The sequence below is a fragment of the Mobula hypostoma genome, chromosome 9, assembly GCF_963921235.1.
Source record: "Mobula hypostoma chromosome 9, sMobHyp1.1, whole genome shotgun sequence".
Taxonomy (NCBI): domain Eukaryota; kingdom Metazoa; phylum Chordata; class Chondrichthyes; order Myliobatiformes; family Myliobatidae; genus Mobula; species Mobula hypostoma.
Window position 1 is genome coordinate 102,972,558 of NC_086105.1, and position 11,862 is coordinate 102,984,419.

Here is an 11,862-nt window from a genome sequence, read left to right on the forward strand (position 1 = left end):
AAATATCCTAGAAATTCCTTTCCTGCATTTTCATGGACAAAGCTAGTAATCTATGTCTCTCTAGTGCTATTTAAATCAAGTAGTCATAGGCGCAATATCTATTGTGTCCCACTGTAAATCGTGCTGGTGACTCTCTAGAGTTGTAGCATGCTGTTTCAGCTTCAGAATGAACACATGAGTGGAGGTCCATCAATGTCACAGGGCTACCCTGTCTTCAGCACACAACATGACTTCCTAACCAACAGAGCACACTCAGTAAGGAGAGGTAGCATTACCTCCATCTTCATTATCCTGAACACTGGTGCCCCACAAGGCTTCATCAGCGGTAGCCTACTCTACTCTCTGTACACTCACAACTGTGTGGTCAGGTTCTGCTCGAACTCCATTTACAAGTTTACAAATGATACCAGCACAGTGAGCCGAATCTCTAATAACAATAATCTGAGTAAAGTACGAGTCTAGTAACATTCTGTCATGACAACAATCTTTCCCTCAATGTCAGTGAAACAAAAGAGTTGGTCTTTGACTTCACGAGGGTGGGTGGTGCACACGCACCTGCTTACATTAACAGTGTTGAGATCAAGTAGATTGAGAGCTTCAAGTTCCCAGGAGTGAATATCACCAACAGCTGCTTAGTTCAACCATGTCAACATCAAGACCAAGAAACCTCAGTTTATTCTGGAGGCTAAAGAAATTTGGCATGTCCATCTGACCGTCAATAGTTTTTATCAATGCATCATAGAATGCATTCTATCCAGATGCATCACAGGTTGGTATGGCAACTGCTGTCCCCATAATCAGCAGAAAATACAGACATTCTCTCTCCTCCACCATCCCATACTACTAGGCTCAGAACAGCTTTGTTCTGTTGTTATATGCACATGGAAAGTAACATAGTAGGATGATCTCTTGACATCAAAATCTATCTCACTGTGGCCTTGCACCTTATTGTCTGTTTACATTGCACTTTCTTGGTAAAAGGAACACTTTATTCTGCATTCTGTTATTGTTTTACCATGTCCCACCTCAATGCACTGTTGTAATGAAATGGATGGTATGCAAGACACATTCTTCCACTCTATCTCAGTACTTGTGACAATAATAAACTGAGTTACTAATTTAGCAACAAGTCCCCTGTGTTTCGGGTTTTAAAGGGACAAAACAGAAGCGGAGCAGGTGCAGTAGTGAGTGTGGGCTTCTTTGTGCAACTCTGGCTGTGGTGGTAGGAGAGGACAGGGTGCACGGACAACTGACAGGGGAACATTCAAGCCACCTGATGTGCAAAGTGGATGATGTCAAGTTTCTTAAGTGCTGATGGGGATGCCCTTATTCAGGCAATTGGGAGTATTCCATTAGATTGCAGAATAGTACTATTGGAAGTTGGGAAGTTTCTACTGTGGTATAGATGAGTGCCTTGTCATTGCATAGCGAGAGTCTGACCAGCTCATGTATCTAAAGTAGTTCTGCTCCTGATCCAGTTCAGTACTTGGTCAGCTGCGACTCCCAGGATGTTAATGGTCAGAGTCTTTGTATTACTAATGATTTTGAATACAAGGACAAAAGCCTACATGACATCTTGTTGGAGATCCTTTGTATCTGGTACTTTGGTGATGTGAATGTTACCGGCTACTTATGGCAGAATGAAGTGTAGGGCTTGTATCAAGGCATGGGCTACTTCATTTACTGAGTAGAAAATGTATTTGAACATTGTACTATCAGTGGTGAGCATCCTCACATCTGACAATCAAAAACACTTGCAAATGTTGGAATTGTCACAAACAGAATGCTGGAATTACTCAACAAATCAGTTCTTACCTGTGGGTGAGAAAGAAGAAATTTCACAGATGTGACCTGACTTCCTGAGTATTTCCAACATTCTCCAAATTAAATTGGTAAATTAGCATATTGGTTTACTATTGACGTATGATTTTACCGACATCTGATATCCTGACCAGTCCTTTGAAACTTTGCACACACACACAGAGCAAAGATCAAAACTGTGTGCAATAACATAGCTGTTATTTCACCAAGGCTTTAGAACGTAGAACAGTATAAGACCAGAAAAATCCCTTCAGCCAGACTAAATAGCGATATCTCATCCATTCTGCCTGCATGTGATCTATATCCCTCGTTCTCTGTACATTTTATGTGTCTTTCTGGAAACCTCTTCAACACCTCCATCATATCTACCTTCACTACCACCCATAGTAACACAGCAACCACACCCACTACTTATCCCATATATTTCATTTGAACTTCCCCCTCTTACCATAAATGCAGCCCTCCAGTAGTGGGCATTTCATCCCTGGGCAAAAAGTCTTTGGCTGTCTCCTCTATCGATGCATCTCATAATTTTATAAATTTCTATCAGGTCACCCCTCTCTCACTCTAGTGAAAACAACTCTGTCCACTGCCCTTATAGCACATTCTCTCCAATCCAGCCAGCACACTGGTAAACCTGTTCTGAACCCTCTCCATGGTCCTCACATCCTTCCAATGATGAGTGACCAGAATTAAATACAACGCTCCAGCAATAATCGGCAAAGTGAAGTGTAAGAGTTGTCTTCAATTAACAAGGAGAGAGTTCAACAGTTTGATTATGAATGTATTAAATTAATATTCAAGAAATTGGAGAACGATTCTGTGCATTGGATAGGCAGAGTAAAGTTCAAACAAGTGATTGTTCTGCAAGTGTTTATCTTAACACTCAAACACAGAAGGTTTGCTGCCCAACTTTGGAAAGTGTGTCCAGCCCACCAAGTAGTCAGCCTATTACAGCTGCGTGTAAGTCTGAGATGAGCCCTATAAAAGTTGAGTCAAAACTCCAGATCAACACAGCTTTCTTGTGTAAGCAGTGACAGTGAGAGCTTAACAACCAAAATGGTGAAATTAACAGAAGCTCAGAAACAATACATCACGAACAAATGGGACCATTTGGATAAGAAAACGATAACTGCCCAAGCCTTGGCAAGGTATGATGAAAATGTATTTTTTGTTTTACATTTATGTCACGCCCTGTATTTTCAACAATGGTTCCAGTGCTAATTTTAAATTTTTCTATGCTGTCTAGGGTGTTATAGGGTGAGGGAACTAGTATTCAACACTGTGCTGAGGTTCTAGTCAAACCCACTGGAAGTCAACTATGCTTGAGAAAAATTTCCTCAATGATGAGGTTTGTGAAATACTTAAGTTCAAGGGGATCACAAAATAAACTGGACATTTGGTCTTTTTTTCTTTCTAGGGTATTCGCAGTCTATCCTTGGACAACCAGGCTGTTTGAAAATTTCAATGGCCATTTTGCAGCCTGTGACCGTGGAGTTCAGGCTCATGCAGATTAAGTGCTAAAGGCTTTAAACTCTGCAATTAAAGATTTGAACAGTATTGAAACCAATTTCTATGAACTCAGCAGTAAACATCAAACAATCGGAGTGGACACTCAAAACTTCAAGGTACAAATTAATCTTTTTATGATGTGCTGACTTTCACTAAAGGGGTGCTAGAAATATTTCCTAATTACAGAGTCATAACAAACATGGCAACCAGCAACATGGACTTAACTGCAAGAAAAAGGAGGAGACCTGGTTGCTGTGGAAAAGCTTGCCCTCTAGTTTTCCTCATGAATTAGATCCGGATAGCAGGATAGGTTAAAAAGTTTAATAACTTTAATGAGAGCTATTTACACTGGATGCTCTCTCAACGATTCATGCACTAGATTAGACAGAGTTGCACAGGGACACAAGTTGATTTCAAGTTCCTTTTATTTAATATCTGACAGATGCAGATTTTTTTCTACTTCCCTGCTCCAGAGACAGATATAATCCTCACATCGGATGTTGTCTGCAGTGAGTTTTCTCCAGTTTGCTGTGCTTTAAATTAATTAGATTAGATTATGAGGACACTCAGTCCTCGTTTATCGTCATTTAGAAATGCATGCATTAAAAAATGATACAACGTTCCTCCAGAATGATATCACAAGAAACACAGGGCAAACCAAGACTAGAACTGACAAAACCACATAATTATAACATATAGTTACAACAGTGCAAAACAATACCATAATTTGATAAAGAGCAGACCATGGGCACGGTGAAAAAAAAAGTCTCAAGTCCCGATAGCCTCATCATCTCACGCAGACGGTAGAAGGGAGAAACTCTCCCTGCCATGAACCTCCAAGCGCCGCAAACTTGCCAATGCAGCACCATTGGAAGCATCTGACCGCAGTGGACTCCAAGTCCGTCCGAAAACTTTGAGCCTCCGACCAGCCTTCTGACACAGCCTTCTGAGCAGCATCCTCTGCCAAGCGCTTCAACCCTGCCCCAGCCGCCGAGCAACAAGCAAAGCCGAGGACTCGGGGCCTTCCCCTCCGGAGATTCTGGACCACACAGTAACAGCAGCAGTGAAGCAGGCATTTCAGAAGTTTCACCAGATGTTCCTCTGTGCTCTCACGTCCGTCTCCATCAAATCAGGATTGTGCATGGCACCCTACTTGACAAATAACAGACATCACTACCGGAGTGGCCGCTGCGAGCTGTCGTGCCGCCATCTTCCCTTCTTCCTTCTATTGTTAGCTATTGTTTTGTAAAAAGAGTCAGAAGGGCTTTGATGGGCACAAGAGACTGGGATATGTTGTCGGGTACAGGGAAAAAGGTGGGGCCTAACGTATTTGCACCACTGGGAATTAACACTGACCCAGAGGACACAATGGTCTCCTTCTGGACTGTCCTGTATGAAGTCATTAGTGGTTTCAGTTTTGCTTTCCAGCTTTGTTTCAATGTTGTATAATTATCGTTTTTCTTCACAGCTTCTCAGCCAGGCGTTCATTGTTGAACTCGCTCTTCATGATAAAAACAGATTCGGACCAGAGGAACATGAAGCTGCCTACAAGTTCTTTAAACTGGTGACAGAAGCTCTCTCCAGCAACTACCATTAAATCTATAACCTGCGTCCTCCACCACCTTCAGAAACGCAATGAAAACATGTATTATCAGCATCTACAATGTGTTGTTTGCTTAAAGGACTTTTGTAACATCAGGTTCAAGTTAAGCTAATGTAAAGGTGGCACAATATTCCTCTTTGTATGGTCATTTTCTTCAACACTTGGAAAATGTCTGTAAGCATTCCTTTTGCTTCAATAAAGAAATAATATTTCTCTCATAATTAGGGGTAAATTATTCATTTCTGGAGAATTAAATTTAAAAGATCTATGACTTGGTAAATGTTGAGATGAACAATGATTTGGTGTTAAAAACAGACATTGTGCTGTAAGACCTTTCACTGTCCCAGGACAGGTCAAAGCATTTTTCATCTGCTGAAGTAGTTTAGAAATAACAACTGCGGTAATTTGGGGGAAAGCGGCAGCTAATTTCTCACATATTTCTCACATTTCATAACAAGATATTAGGCCATTCAGAACAATTACAAAACTTTTAAATTTTCTGTACCCATCCTCCCACACAAGTCCATTTACACTTCCCTGATTCTTCCACCACCATCCAATATTTGTCCATTTTTGTACCATATAGTTTGGATTCATTGTAAATGATTGCCCAGAAGAAGCAATGAATTATTTATCAGCGAGCCACCTTTAAAAGAGGTTTGATGACTGGGGTAACACCCACACTTTTCTTAAATAACTGGTCCACAATGTTGATGCTCACCACATTGATTTAAACTTATCCCACCTCCCTGAACATGCTTTATATCTTCCCATTCTCTGCCTGTTCAAATACCTGCCTAAATGCCCTTTTGACTTTGCTGTGGTATCTGCTTCTGCTGCTTCCCCTGACAACACACACAAGGCACCCATCACTCTCTCTTATGTACCCTCTACAGCACGAGAGCAGGACCTTTGGCCCACAATGACGATTCTCACTATGATGCTGATTTATACTAAATCTATCTCATTATACATAATTTCTCCTCATTCCCTCTCTGTTCAAATACCTGTCTAAATGCCTCTACAACTTTGTTACTACATCGTCTTCCACTACCACCCCTGTTAGCACACACTAGACATCTACCATTCAGTATAAAAACACCCTACCTTGCAAATCTGCTTTAAGCTATCACTTTCTCATGTTAAAGCTAGGCTCCCTAGTATTTGACATTTCTATCCTGGGTTTTGCACTCTCTCTATCCACTCTATCTGTGAATCTTCAGTTTTATCTACTTCTCTGGTCACACTCAGGCTCTAACAAGTTCTTCCAACTTCTCCATTTATCTACTTCCTGCCAACAGCGTGGTGAACCTCTTCTGCATCCTCTTCAAAGCTTCAATAGCTTCCAGTGCAGTGACCAGAATTCCAAATGTGACCTAAAGACTTCATATCAGTTTGAACAGTGTCTGTGATCTGATTACACATTCATCCTTTCATGATCAGTCCCCCACACACTCCCTCTCATTTCCAAGACATCACTGGCACACAGTCCACTTCTCATTCAGTTTGATATTCCATCATAGTTTCACCCATTCCTCATCACACAATTACAAACAGAATGACTAGCATGTTCCATCAATGCCTGGCAATTCCACTGCTGATGGCTTTGCCTGAGTAGCACAACATCCATTGAATCCACTCATGCCCTGTTTACAGGAGAAGAGTGAGGATTAGTGGAGGACACCTGGGAGAAATCTCACCTCTTCCCAGTGGTCAAGGAAGGTTTGGAGATGAGCAGCATTTTATCCCCAGCAGAGAAGAGGACATGTGACTCGGGGTAATATCTCCGACAAGACAAAGTCACCTTAGTCAAAGTTGATTAGCCCATTGGCTCAGCGTTTCTCACCATCTGCAAAGAGTCACTTTTTCAAACTCTCTCAAAATTATTGAAGGGGAAGATTTAAGAGTCTCGGCAAAACCTATTAGACTGACGATTCAACAAAAAGACACAAGCAGAGAACGGCAACACAGATTCTTCTTGCAGAGAGTCTGTGTCAGCGGGCTCCATTCTTCCAGACCTGTGCAGGTGGGGGAATATACCTTGAATTGAAATGTGAAATGGTCTGAGTGTTTATTTCCATCTCACAAGCTGTAGCATTGAGAAGGTGTTCTCTTCTGCCGAAACCACTGATATCTACATTAATAGATATCACCTCACATTGTCACAGATCACAAGATCCTGATTTCAGAGTTCCATGTGATTAAGCCAGTGCTTCATATGTGCAAAGAAGTGCTTTGGTTTTAAGACCATTTTTAATATACTGTAGTATATGTCAGCATGGTAGCTCAGACATTAATGCAATTGCTTCACACCACCAGCTGTAAGATAAGAGTCTGATTGCCCAGCACTGCCTGAAAGAAGATTGTTTTTTCTCCCCATCACTGTGTGCATTTTCTCCAGGTCTTCTGGCTACCTCTAACGTTCAAAACCCAAGTTTTAGGAGTTACTCAATAGTGAGCATGTGATAATGGTGCCAGAAGTGTGGCAACACTTCTCAGCTGACCAGGATAATCCTCACTGATTTGATTTCTTGCGTGTGGCACATTTCACTGCATGTTTCGATGTACATGTGACAAATAAGGCTAATCTTTTTTCTATTGATTTCAAATTTCTGCCTAATGTCTTCCCATGATTAAGACTGACATGAAACTCCTATTAAGTTCTCCTGCCATTTATTAGCCCCAATAACTACCTCTCCATCATCATTTTCCAGCAGTCCAATATCTATTCTTGCTTCTCTTTTACTTTTTATATATCTGAAAAAACTTTTGGTATCCTCTTTTAAATTATTGGCCTGCTTACCTTCAGATTTTATCTTTTCTCTATGGCTTTTTCATTGCCTTCTGTTGGTTTTTAAAAGCTTTCCAATTCTCTGATTTCCCATAATTTTTTCTTAATTATATGCTCTCTCTATTCCTTTTATTCTGACTTTGACTTCCTTTGTTGGCCACGGTTGTTCATCCTCCCTTTAGAACACTCTTCATCTTTGAGGTGTGTCTGTCCCGTGCCTTCTGAATTTCCCACGGTCATTGCTATTCTGCTATTATCCCCTTTCAGTCTACTTTGACCAGCTCCTCTCACATGCCTCTGTAGTTCCCTTTACTCCACTGTAATACTCATACATCTGACTTTATCTTACCCCATTGATGGAGCAGACACCCTGCCACTCATAAACCAAATGTGTCCAAATCCAAGACACTTGGCCAAAAACCTTGTTTATAAGGGTCTTGATAGAAACGTTGACTGTCCATTTCCCTCTTCAAATGCTGCTTGATGCAGTTCCACCTCCAACTTGATTCTTTCCTGCAGATTCTAGCATCTGTAATCCCTTGTGTCATAGATTTGTGACCCTCCTCATTATTGTGATGGAAGTGTCTAGTCAATGTCTGTGCTGTGTGTTGCATTGAAGTACATTCACAGGGTGCAGTACAACTGGTTGGGCATCAGAGGTTCAGGTTAAATTCATGATGATGGGGTAGTTGTCATGGCCTCTAATCACTATCAGCAGTCATTTCAAACTTTTAGGAATGTTGGTGGGATCTATGGTTTATAACAACAGGGGCCAGTCTGGAGATAATAATGAATAGTGTAGAGAGGAGGAGAGAGGTCCAAAAAGAATAAGGACCCAGGACATTAGACAGTTCATTGTGAAGCACTGGTGGGATAAGTCTTAACTTAAAAATCAATATGAAGAATGAATTACCAAAGGCACAGGAGCAAGTCAAAGGAAATATTTTCAGTCATTTACCAACTGCTTCGCCACTCCCCTTACACTCTGCTCTATGTTATGCATCTCTCATTACACCTTGCCTGTAATCTCTACCTATCATTCTGAACCCATGTTTCACAGCTTATTCTATATACCCACTCAGTTGTTAACATATCAGCCAGCGAATATGCTCACAAGCACATTTTCCTCTCATTTGCGTAGAAAAATAAGTGAAACAGAATGGGCATCATCATCATCATCATCAGAAGCAGACTGGTGATCAATAATGGCTGTTTTACTTGCTTCATGTTTGAGATATGTCACAAAGTATTCTGGAGTTATGTGGATATGACAGATGTTAATTTAGGCGAGAACCAGTCTTCTGTTCTTAATGCAAATTGTGAAGTGTAAGCAGTAAATTGAAGCTAAAAGCACACCTTTGCAAATAAACAATATTGCCTGTAAGAGATGTGTAGTTTGCAAAATGGTGGCCATATGATATTTGCATATGTCTCAGACAAACATTAAGACAACAGGGTTGTATCATTTGACTTGCATCAAACCGGGTAACAAACCTAAGTCATTCTCACCATGTAACTTGCAGACCAGGCTGATGAAGTCATTTAACATATCGAATATATTCACAGTTATAAGTGTAATTACTTGCTGAGATATTGTGCACTCTGGGCATCTGGCTCTCTGTCTTCAGAAGTTTTTAGAATATCTGTGTCAATTAGTTTTATCCCAGCAGGGGTGTTTGAACATTTTCAGTTGTCTCCCACTATAGATACAAAATTCAAAGGAAGCATTGTCAACCCCCAAAAAAGTAAACAATGTCATCGTAGCTATTGAGATTGTATTGTATCAGCTACTGTTACCATAGATCTTAAGGGTATGAAAGAGTGATGTCATTATGGGTGTGTGGGAGTCTACCAAGAGTGTGTCCAGGAGAATGCATGTTTGTTGTTATGAATAAAGACTTCTGTATCAACAGCTTTAGTCTGGTGACTTTGATCACAGTCATAACAGGTACAATACATTCAAAGATTTGCCTGAGATTTGCAGCAAGTAGGGCTGCAGCCTCACAGGGTTAAGTACATCACTTTGATCTTGGCATTTATAGAGGCCATTAATTTATTTGCCTGCAACTTACTGTCACAAAATAACAAATTTCAGGACATACAGTATGGCAATGATATTAAACCTGATTCTGATTCTGATTCAGATGGGAACCAGAGAATGATGCCATTGTTGTAAAGGTAAATGCAGCCTATAGAGATTGTGAGGAAGGACAGATGTGGAAAGGGCAGAATCATAGTCACTTGGATGGGTTGAGAAGTGTCCATTATAAAGAGACTATCAGAAACAAGCATGATCAACTTAGAGCATGGGTCAGTACATGGAACTACAACGTTTTGGCCACGACAGACACAACAGCAGGAATCTTTGGAGAAGGTTTAGATGTTTCAAAAGACAGGGAGGGAGGAGAGGTATTGCTAATCAGGGATAGTATCAAAGCTGCAGAAAAGAAAGATCGCCTGGAACACCACGAAACAGAAACACAAAGGTCAGATCAGCTGGAAGATTTTAGAAAATGCAAAAATGATATGGTTCAACTCATTACTTACTTCAACTTCCCTAATATTCATTGATGCCTCCCTTGAGCAAAAGGATTAGATGGGGCAGAATTTGTCAAGTGTGTCCAGGAGGGATTCCTGCCACAGTATGTGAACAGGCCAACTAGAGAAGTGGCCATAATGGAGCTGGTATTAGGTATTACACCAGGAGGGGAGACAGATCCCTTGGTAGGTGAGCATATTGGAGACAGTATCCACATCTCCCTGGCCTTTACCATAGCCTTTGACATGAATGGGAGCAGAGTTTAGAGGGAAGCATTTAATAGTGGAGGTGAAAATTATGATGCTATTAGGGAAGAACTTGGGAGCATAAATTGGGAATGGATGTACACAGGGGAATACACAATGGAAATGTGGAAGTTGCTTAGGCAGCACTTACATTGAGGCAGAGAATGGATAGTAGGGTTAAGGAACCATTGTTGACAAGAGATGTGGAAGAGCATTCTGACAGGCTGCATCACTATCTGGTATGCAATGGCTATTGCACAGGATAGTAGCACGCTACAGAAAGTTGTCAACTAAATTAGCTACAGTATATCTTGGATACTAGCCTCTGTAATATCAACACACCATCAAGAAACAGAGCCTCAGAAAGGCAACATCCATTATTCATGAACCCGTCACCCAGGACATGCTAGCTTTTCATGTTACCATCAGGAAAATTATAGAAGCCTGAAGGCACACACTCAGTGATTCAGGAACAGCTTCTTCCCCTCTGCCATCCGGTTCCTAAATGGACATTGAACCCAAGAACACTACCTCACTTTTTTATGTGATGTCTGTTTCTGCATTATTTTTAATTTAACTATTTAATATACATATATATACTTACTGTAACTGATTTACTTACCTTTTTTTCTCTAAAGTATCATGTATTGCATTGCAATGCTGCCAGTAAGTTAACAAATTTCATGATATATGCTGGTGATATTAAACCTGATTCTGATTCTGATTCCTGGATTGGAGAGCACGTCGTATGAGCATAGGCTGTGTGAGCTTTGGCTTTTCTTTTTGGAAAGAAAGAGTATGAGAGGTGACTTGATAAAGATGTACAAGAAGATGATTGAGTGTACAGTCAGAGACTTTTTCCTCGAGCATAAAATGTCTTTTATAAGGGAGCATAGTTTTAAGGTGTTGAGAAGGATGTCAGAAGCATGTGTTTTTACATAGAGAGTGATGGATGTTTGAACGCCACTGTCTAGGGGGAGGTCAGAGGCAGGTATTTTTACACAGAGTGTTGGGTGCTTGAACCCCATTGCCAGGGTGATGGAAGAGCCAGAAACTGTTAGATATGCACTTGAAGGAAGGAAGAATGGAGGGTTGTGTGGGAGGGAAAGGTTAGATTGATCTTAGAGTCGGTTAAAGGATCGACACAACATCATGGGCCAAGGGGCTTTTACTGTGCTGCTTTATATGATGTTCCTTGTCCTATGTTCTATTCCACCCCATCAGAGAAATCCCTTTTGTTCCAGCCATCATCTTCTTCCATCTTTTCCACCACCTCGACTCACTCATTTCTGTCTTTCCCAGTTCTGATGATGGGTTTTTGATATGAAAAGTTAACAGCGTTTCTTTTTCC

The 11,862-nt window shown here is 40.9% G+C and overlaps 1 pseudogene; it reads left to right on the plus strand.

Moving 5' to 3' along the window:
- Positions 1-2,880: 2,880 nt before the first annotated feature.
- Positions 2,881-4,930, plus strand: LOC134351330 (hemoglobin subunit beta-like; annotated as a pseudogene).
- The last annotated feature ends 6,932 nt before the right edge of the window (positions 4,931-11,862 follow it).